At 33.2% G+C, this 10447-nt stretch overlaps 1 long non-coding RNA gene across 1 annotated transcript; it reads left to right on the top strand.

Annotated features, from left to right (window-relative positions):
* The first annotated feature begins 5276 nt into the window (after nucleotides 1–5276).
* LOC124888135 lies at nucleotides 5277–7171 on the top strand. Its single transcript, XR_007046160.1, has 2 exons — nucleotides 5277–5695; nucleotides 5936–7171. It is a non-coding gene; the product is annotated as an uncharacterized LOC124888135 (long non-coding RNA).
* The last annotated feature ends 3276 nt before the right edge of the window (nucleotides 7172–10447 follow it).

The raw sequence follows: 10447 nt of genomic DNA, 5'->3' as shown, positions 1-10447 counted from the left end.
ATCCAAGTATCAGTGTAGAAGTAAGCATCACATATCTAGCCTTCTCAAGCTCTAAAATATGCATATAACTAATATAACTCATCTATTAAGCCAACAAGGAGCTAATAATAGTCTTGGTCAAAGGTGGACCGGAGGTGCCCACTTCTAATCCTCGGAATCCATTTTAAGGCAAATTCTAGCCAGACTCAGTTGAGGTATTTAAATTCACTTTTTGATATTAATTAAGCCACATTTAATCCTAAGATAGCAATTCTACCTAAAGAGTAAGAAGCTAAGTCATTTATATCTAATTACGGTTCATTAATTGGAAAAGAGTCTAAATTTCACTAATTATATTTCCAAGACCTAATTCATATATATCACATTATCATAAATATACTATACTTTATCTTAATCTACGATAAAGGTAAATCTAGCCTATCTCAGCGCCGAAGAAAGCCTAGTGAAATCTTCTAAATCAGTGATTTTCCCTTTTAAGAAGCTTCTGGATGATGTCATGCCATCAAAATAATAATCTACTCATCAATACGAGAATAAAGGTACTCATATTGCATTGTTATGCTTTGGATCAAAATCACATAAAAATCTCACGTGGGGCTTACTTGCAGAATCACACTTTCAAAATCATCAACATGTCCCTTTATGTTCAAGTAATATTTATCCTCAAGAATGGGTAAATTCTGAGCTTAATTGATGCTAAAATCAATCCACCAATAATCTAGGATTTTGAAATATAATAGAGAAATTAACTATGAAATTAATGAAAACTTATCGTGAATTCAAAGAAGAAATGAGAAATCCAAGCTCACAAACATCCCAAAATTACTAAGAATATTTCTCGCAAATTTCCACACTCTCTAGGGTCTTTCACTCTTGAACTTGTAGAAAAATATGGATAAAATCGAGTAGGGTTATTTAATGGCTCCTAGGTGCCGGGTGAGCGGACACTTGGCTGCTTAAGTGGTCACTGCTAAAGCGTCCAAGTATCGCTAAATTGGTACCCGCCTAGTATCAGGCTTACCGCTTAAGCTGACAAGCCAACACTAAAGCGGCTTATACTTTAGCAGTCAGCTTGCCACTAAAAAGGCTTGTTAGGCTAGGCTCTTAAGCGGCCTCCGGCAAATCTCCCAAAGGGCCGCTTTAGTGGATGCACTAGCTGAGATTTGATTTTTTTCAAGTCTCTCCCAACCCTTGGTACTCGTTCGGAATTCTGAATGTGCAAACAAACTACGCCACCCTATCAAATTCAAAGTTTTGGACTCAATAACACAGTAAAAATTTTCATTCGAGGTCATTTCGATAAAAATTGGATCCCACAATCAAGTTTTATTTTTTATCAATTTTTTACCAATAGCCCGAAATGAGTTTGAAAGCCTTTGGACTCAAACCAAAGGTCCCCCAGCCTAAATTTGATTTTCCAGAGCTATTGAAACTGTCAAAATTGATATATGAGGTCGTTTAACTAAAGTTTTTATCTGGTATCAAATTTTTACTAGCAAAACGTCAAAGTAGGGAATTGACTCTAAAAAATAAATGAACTGCCCGATAATTGAACTTTCAGTTCCAGCAAGTCACAAATAACTTGGGGCAATAATAAGAAAGCTCTATATGACGAAAATGAGTGAAAAAGTAGAAAATGACTTGGAGGGTCATTATGTTTTGTAATGCTTTACTTTGTAGTTAATAAAGTTCCGTCTAATTGCCAAAAAATGTGGAACTGTTATAAATGTATTTACATTATAGTGAATGTTTATCAAGATCTATCAAGATCTACTTTGATATCTATTAGGATTTGAAGCATCTGTCTTTTACTCAGACTAGGAGTAAATTTTTTCTATAAATAGAGAGGTTTTGTTCATTGTATTTACAATCTTATGATCACTCATCCCTCAATAGAAGAAATAACAATTACTCTCTCTATTCTCTCTACTCTTCTTCTTATTCTTTCTTATTTTTATAACACGTTATCAGCACAAGACTCAATCATGAGCACTTATTCTATGATAAAAGCAAGAGATGTCAGGTAAAGTTTTGATTGAAAAAAAAAAAGAAAAAGGTTATCGTTCAGTCTTCATAATCCATATATGACCTTTAAAAGGTAAGTCTTTATTTTACTAGGTATTATTTTATTTTATTTCTTTTCATGTGACTAATAATTTTACAAAACTTGAGTTCATTGCCTCGAGAAAGAACTACCTCTCACGGGTGTTGGATGTTGAAACCCACTTAGATGTTATGGGTCTTTGAGATGCAATAAAGAAATAAAATACAATATCTAATTAAAATCGTGCTAAGGCTATGATTTTCTTGCATTATCATCTTGACGAAATTCTGAAAATTCTGAAATATGACAACTTACTTCATTCTTGAGGTGTATGTGGCAACAGTGCATAATATGTCTAAAAGAAGACAAGTGATTGAATGCACGAATATAAGCGTGAAGGGACAATATGATTATGATCATCAAAAGTGATGATATTTTCACACGCATATTATGATCATAAGATATGATAAAGAAAAATTCTCTACATCATATGTATGCCTCGATTTTCTTCTGAAGTAGCAAAATCTTGAAAGAGGTTATAAGCTATCATAATTTGATAGGCTTAAAACACGATTATATTTTATTCCTGAGAAATAAGAAGCTTATTAATGCAAACGTGTACTTGATTGTGATGGTATCACAACTTACCTCCGAATAAGGCAGAATAACTAAGAAGAGTTATTTCAAAATCTACTTCTAAAGTAGTAAATCTGAAATTTATTCATGTAATAGTAAATCTTAAATTTACTAAAGAAAAAAGTACATGTCATGGTAAACTTGGAGTTTACTAGAATAAAAGTTCATAAATTGATATGAATGATTGTGACATCTCAAAGATGTGCATATTGAATATTAGACATGTATTGAAGAACTAGAAGATTCTTCAAGAATTGTTTATTTCATTTGTTCTCATGATAAGTTGGTTGGACCAGCTAACGTTGGATTGAATTCCTTAAATCTAAAAAAGAATAAAAGGTGAATAAGGGCCCATTCACCTATCATGTGATATGTTGAAAAGATGCATCAATAAGATGATCACATGTACATTCATGGTCAACCTACGTTTGACATTTATAAAGTTACTTGTTCAATATAAATTGAGCATAATTTCAGATTGTGTAATCAAGATAATTTATCTTGATGATGATGGTTTAGCATTGAATGTCTTTGATAAATATCTAAACCATTGTTAATGAGAATAAAACTTAATGTATTGGTTTGAAATATGATATATTGCAATAGCATTTGTATGCATTAGACCAATAAATTATGATTATTTCTTCCCTCTCAATTGGTTCAAGGTTGAGAACCAATTATTCCATCTAATAATTTTGATGTGTGGTATACGATTAATGAATATACCATAATGCACAATGATGGATTTCTCAAAGAAGTAAAGAATGTATGTTAGTTTTTCTAACATAAGGGGGAGATTATAAGCTCTATGAAATATGTTAGGAATTATCACCATATCCTCATCCAAAAGATAATTCAAGTCAAATGCTGAAAGCATCTCATATTAAGCGCAAGTGCTCTTATTTTGTGTTCCTAAAGGACAAAGTCTATGCATGCGTGAAGCATGGTAGACTGATCGGTTCCAAATGAAATAGTTCTTGAAAAATAAGGAGCAAATAATCATAATAAGAAGGCAATGAGCTCTTGAAGAGCCTACGACATACCACTTCATGAAACCTTATGAGAGGTTTATGTACCTTAAAATAATAAAGTGATGAGATCTCAAAATGTTATGTCGCATTGTGAACCGATACAAAATGATATATCATCAATATTTTTGACACAATATTATCGCAATATTGTGAAAGATTATGAGGATCTGAATTCTACATTTATTTAAGCATGCTGATGTAGAAACATTTATCAAGTGATATGAAAGGATGTATCTTGGTAAGTATTAAACTTATTAGATTTGCAGTCCAGATATTTGAAGATGTCACTCGTGAAATATTGAATACTGTCACTTGACAAAACTTATGTGGAAAACTTGTAAGGATTCAAAATGCTTGAAGCATATAAAAGTTTCTAGGAAACTTATTTATAATCCTTATATTGTATAAACTTATTGCTTGAACATCATTGGAACTCTTGGAGAGTTTTCAAAGCAATAGATTATTTGCTGAAATTTGAAATATATCGAATTGGATTGGTTATGAAGTACCATATCTTAGTGCAATTGATGCACTCATGTACCTTCCAAATACTACAAGGCCTATAGCCTTTTCAGTCAATTTGTTAGCAAGGTATATTTCTGCTCCTACTATGAGATATCAAAATGGGTTAAAACACATGAGCTTGTTTTATTCTAAAAATTGCAGTCCCGATCTTATTGGTCATGCTGATGTTGGGTACTTATCTGACCCACATAAAGCTCGGTCTCAAATAGGCTATGTGTTCATATGTGGTGGTACTGTCATATCTTGGAGATATACAAAGTAGTCTATTGTATCCACTTCATCAAATCATGCTGAGATAATAGCTATTCATGAAGCAAGCTGAGAATGTGTATGGTTGAGGTCCATGATATATCTCATTCGAGAAAAATGTGGTGTGAAATATGACAATCTACCCATAATTTTATACAGAGATAATTCAGCATACATAGCACATCTTAAGGGGGGATTCATAAATGGAGATAGAACGAAGCACATTTTGCCAAAGCTTTTCTACATACATGAGCTACAAAAGAATGATGATATTAACGTGCAACAGATTCTTTCAACTGACAATGTGATTGATTTATTCACCAAATCTTCTCCAATTGCAACTTTCAAGAAGATGTTGCACAAGATCGGGATGTAAAAGTTCAAGGATGTTCTCATTAGGTGGAGTTAATACGCGTTGTACTCTTTTTCCCTTACGAGGTTTTGTCCCACTGGGTTTTTCTTGTAAGGTTTTTAATGAGGCAGCCGAAATGCGTATTATTAGAGATGTGTACTCTTTTTCCTTCACTAGATTTTTTTTCTACTAGGTTTTTTCTAGTAAGGTTTTAACGTGGCACATTATCTACTAATTAGACATTCAAGGGGGAGTGTTATAAATGTATTTACATTTTAGTGAATGTCTATCAAGATCTATCAAGATCTACTTTGATATCTATTAGGATTTGAAGCATCTGTCTTTTACTCAGACTAGGAGTAAATTTTCCCTATAAATAGAGGGGTTTTGTTCATTGTATTTACAATCTTATGATCTCTCATCCTTCAAGAGAAGAAATAACAATTACTCTCTCTATTTTCTCTACTCTTCTTCTTGTTCTTTCTTGTTTTTATAACAGGAACTTAGAACCAGGAGTTGTAAGCTGCTAATTTTCTTAATATTATCTTGTATCATGCCGGATATAGAGTTTGAAACCTTAAGGGTAATATTTTGAATAAAAAACTTCAAATTAGCCACTGCAATTTGGACTAAACCAAATCATATGAATTGTGCGAGCCTAAACGATTTGCTCCAATTATGGGCCTACTTGTTTATTTTTTTAGCAAATCGTTCAAGTGTGAATGAGGTGCTGTTCCTACTACTTTTCCCTTACTATAGATTATGTAGAAGAAGATTTATTGTATGCCAAAACGAGATGTCATCCAGCCAAATGCCAACAACATACAAAATCATATTTATGGCAAAACAAAATCTCGGGTAATATCTTTCATCTTTAATTTTTCTTTTTCTAAAAACAGTTTGTCAAGGAATTTTTCGATTTTATTTGTCCCAAAAATCAAAGCAAATTAGATTTTTTCCCTAAAATATCAGGTCAACAATTCAATTAAGAATCTTCCTCAAAATTCAATTAAGAATCTTCATTGAGGAATTTAGTCAGTGATAGTTTATTTAAGCATTTTAATATTATTTTCTATTAATTTTGCTCATTTGTATTAGGTGTCATAATGTTGTACGTTAGTGGATGACTTAAGTTACAATTCCTGTCCAGTAGTACTTACATGTATTGCCATTTACTCTATAGAGTTAATGGACATTACATTGGCAGAGAACGTGAGGCTATGGCTCTTGTTGGAATGTCACTTAAGAGCATCTGATTTTTAGATAGCTATGGATGAATTCAGTTAATCATTTTTCTTGAGATTCATGTAACTTCCCACCCTTTATTTATTCATTTTCTATCTTTATGGCTTGTAATTTTTGTCATTTTCTATCTTTATGGCTTGTAATTTTTGTAACCTAAAAGCCACTGATATTCCATCTTTATTACCCTTATTCATTATTATTTATTGCATGGAAGACTTTATCTTCTATAAATAGAGGTGGTCTTGCATATTTTTCTTATGTACAAGAAAATATAGAGTTTACAAAAGATAGTAAAAAAGAGAGTTTATTAATTAAAGGGAGGCATTTTTTGTGGAGCTTTTAACTCAACTCTTGTCCAGGGTTGTTGAGTTGTTTTTTGTGAGAAAGTTGTTGTATCCTGGAGGAAAAAATTCAAGAATATTACTATTGGATCGGTTGATTCGTTCGTTGCAGTGGGCTTGATTCTCCTTAAATAGAGCGAGATATCTGCACCTCAACCAAAAAAAAGATATTATTGTATTTTCTTCATTTCTTTTGTATTTTTTTGTTGTAATTTTTGTAATATTTCACCAATAATATTAAGGAGATTCAATGAAAACAATTGAAAAATCAGGGGATGTCAAGATGGGAGATCTTAGTAAGCCATTTCGGCTTAACGGTACTCATTTGAAGAGATGCAAAGGTTAAGTGCTTTTATACTTAAGTCTTCTTAATGTTTCTTATGTGTTAACTGAGGAGAATCCAAACAAAGTAGATAACTCTTCTATGAATGAAGACGAATATATATCTCTTCTTGAGAAAGTTAAAAAATAGGATGGTGACTCCTAGAAGTAGTAAGCATGACACTGAGGAGGCGGAAGTGAAAAAAATGTGGCTAGAAATTTTTTTCATTTTTAAATGGTGGACAAAAAATCAATGGTAGACCAAGCTCAGGAATTCATAATAATTGTTAGAGAGCTCCAGTTCCAGGAAGTCAAAATTGGAGATAACCTTATTGTTTGTGGCATAATAGATAAGCTTCCACCTTCTTGGAAGGAATTTCAAAAAACTATACGCCACAAGTAAAGTAAACTTATCTTGAGACTTTGATTATGAGAATCCTCAAGGGTCCAAGATGCACTTTTGCAAACAGAAGGGAACAACATCACATCGAAGGTAAATTTAACTACTTCAAATAATGTTTTCTCTGAAACTGACAAAAATACTTCTTTGAAGCCTAAGAAGAAAAAGTTTTAAGAAAAATAATGGTAGACTTCCCAAGGACAATAATGGTGGAAATAACTAAGAAAAAACATCACCATGTTCAATAAAAGGGGTCGTGCTTTGTCTGTGGCAAGAGTGGACATATTTCTCGATTTTGTAAATTTCAGAAATGTGGGATGAAAAGACTAATATTGGGATGAAAAGAATGTAGTTACTAATATGAAACTGAAGTTTTAAAAGTGAGCATGTTTCATAATTAGAATCACTCTTGATAGAGTAGTGACTTAGCTGAAACATTTGGAACCTAAACACATACAGGGGATCATATGGAACTATGTAAACATGAAATTATAGGAGAGATCATTTGTAGGAATGATCAATTCAAGGTACTTAGCCATTATTTCTGCAAATGAAGTTTGTAATACCCCTAACATGAAATTGATTTCTAAGCTAACTTGGTTGACCACAAGGAGCTGATTCATGCTGAGAGTTTAGATTTCAATTGAAACATTCATGACATAATCGTACACATAGAACTACAAAGTGATAGCTAATGTGATAAAATTTTCAAGAGTTACTAAGAAAGGAATACAAGTTTCCTCATGCTCTCCTTATAATAACTTCTAATAACAATAAAGTGAAAGAATTTTTCGCGTGATCTGAGTATGAGATTTGAATAAGGAATTGCAACATGTCTAAACTATATAATATGGAATATAATTATATATAATATAAGCTAGAATAGGATCACTATGACTTAGGCAATGCAACCGTTAACTTTCAAACTTAGCAACACTTCTCAAACACTCTCCCCAACTATACATTTTCTCTCAAATATTACACTTCATTTGATGTAACTTATAAGCTTCATGGGGTTATAGATGTCTCCTACCAAAATTTGAGTTGACTACATACTTTCACAATGTTCAAGCCTAACTCAAAGTCACAAAGTTCTGTGTATAATACAATTATACTAGTCTAAACTACGAGATTCAATATCATATGTCAGTTCAGATCTCTCATCTCAAGAATAACACTCCTTACCACTTCAACAGCTAACTCTGAGCTCTTTTTAGGAATTCACTAGCGCATAATGTGTAGAAAAGTAATTTTTTCCTTCTCAAAAGCTAAATTTACTAATTTACCCTACCTTACCATGTAACTTACCTCCATGTGATTATCTATAATACCCCATACTTCTACCTAGCATAAAATCATCCCAAAAATATTAAAAACTTGCTTTAAAATATGAATCCACTTTTATATGTGTGTAATTTACAATATTTTCATATTTTATTGTGTGGGAAATTCAATAAGCTTTCCATCGATATCAAATTCGCCCAAATCCAACACCCGGGCGAAGAGTTAGAGCCTTTTTACTGAGACAATGTATCACCTAGCCATCAACGCGTCGCAGAGCATACAAAAATGAAAATCGCCAAAATCCAGTGAGCCTCAGCGATTATGGCACGTCACACCAAGGCTCAAATTCATAATTGTCTTTTTTCTAGTGAATCTCCATGATGTCTCTGCATCGCGCCAAACTTTCAGGTTGCAAATTAAGGTGGCAACGTGATTTCCACTGCGTCGCACCACAAACTAGTTTTCGAATTGTCCAGTTTCCAGTGATCTAGTGTGATTTCACCACGCTACGCCATCATGTAAAATCAACATTTTTAGGTTTCATTATTTAATTTCAGGGGTTGTTTGGTAAATTCCAAAAATCCCAAATTAGCCTATACACGACATTAGACCCTAAAAAGACCTATTATCTCATTGTTTACCCACATCTCTCAAGAAATAAATCACTCTCTCTCAAAGATAGAAAACCCTAGCCTTAAGTTTCAAAAGCAAATCTCAATAAATTCATCCAATAACCTTCAAGGTTTCCTTTCTCAATTATGCATAGTGTTCATTCATGGATTCCTTTCGTCCATGAAGCCAAAAAATCAACTTTTAAACTATGAATTATGATATTCATGCTATGTGTTGATTATGTTTATGTGATTATTGTTGTATGGCTCCCAAGTTGGAATCTCAATGTGTTTTTATGGAATTATGTTAGTATATGAGTTTAAATCCATGAATTGAGTGGTTTATATGGTGTTAACTGATGATTATGTCTATGCCCTAAGTAGTGCATGTAAGGTGTTTGATAAAATGCCTAGAAGACTGGAAATCATGTAATATAGTTCAATCGTGACTTAAGTGATGGATTCATGTTTTACCCTTATGTTCAAATGACTCTCATGCTATTGATGTGCAATATAGATGTTTGTTGAAATGATCAGGATGCTAGAATATGGAATTATGAAATTGATTATATGCATTCCTTCCATGTAAGAGATTATAATAATTATGTACTTTATGAAATCCGCAACTTGTTGTATTATGAATTATTGATATTGGTCATGTGTTCAAGAAGTGTCAAGTCTTGTCAATTTCATGCTATCAAGTCCTGGGGGTACTTGTACCCGACAATTTAGCTGTGTGCCTAGAGCCAGTGTCATGTTTTTAAGATATACTCAGTCAATCCATGTTCAATAGAAATCAGTCAATCATGTGACTCAGTAAACTCAGTAATCCCTGTAAATCTCAGAAAGCTCAGTAATTCAGTAATCTTTGTAGTATTCCGTCAGCCAATGAAACTCCATGAACTCAGACCAGTTCAGTTCAGTTAATCATGTTCAGTGTCTATTTAGATGGGAGTAGGATTTATCTTCGAGTGAACCCAAGGATGAGGACACACACTGATAGTTGAGGGTGTGATCCTTAGAAGTAATCCTTGCGTTCCAAAACTATGTAGCAAGCATAGGTTGAGACATCAACACTGACCGATGAAGGTTGATGAGGTGGATAAACACTGTTAGATGAGGGTCCCACCATTCTCTTTTGGGGACACTATCAGATAAGGGTCACCCACAACTTGTCCTTACCAGTGGCGCGGTATTGACACCTTTCTAATTGGGGTTACAGATTGGACCCCAACCTAGCTATATTGCTTTATTTGGGGCATGTTAGTTAGTTGACTACTTCCCACAGTTTCAGTTACAGAATCAGGACTGTCAGATACAGTCACTCAATCTCAATAATAGAACTCAGATAGTTCTTCAGATATCAGGATTGTCAGATACAATCACTCAGTACAGTATGGAACTCAGC

The sequence above is a fragment of the Capsicum annuum genome, chromosome 10, assembly GCF_002878395.1.
Source record: "Capsicum annuum cultivar UCD-10X-F1 chromosome 10, UCD10Xv1.1, whole genome shotgun sequence".
NCBI classification, from domain to species: domain Eukaryota; kingdom Viridiplantae; phylum Streptophyta; class Magnoliopsida; order Solanales; family Solanaceae; genus Capsicum; species Capsicum annuum.
The sequence above is the reverse complement of the archived record's forward strand: the minus strand, read 5'-3'. Positions and strand labels throughout refer to the sequence as shown.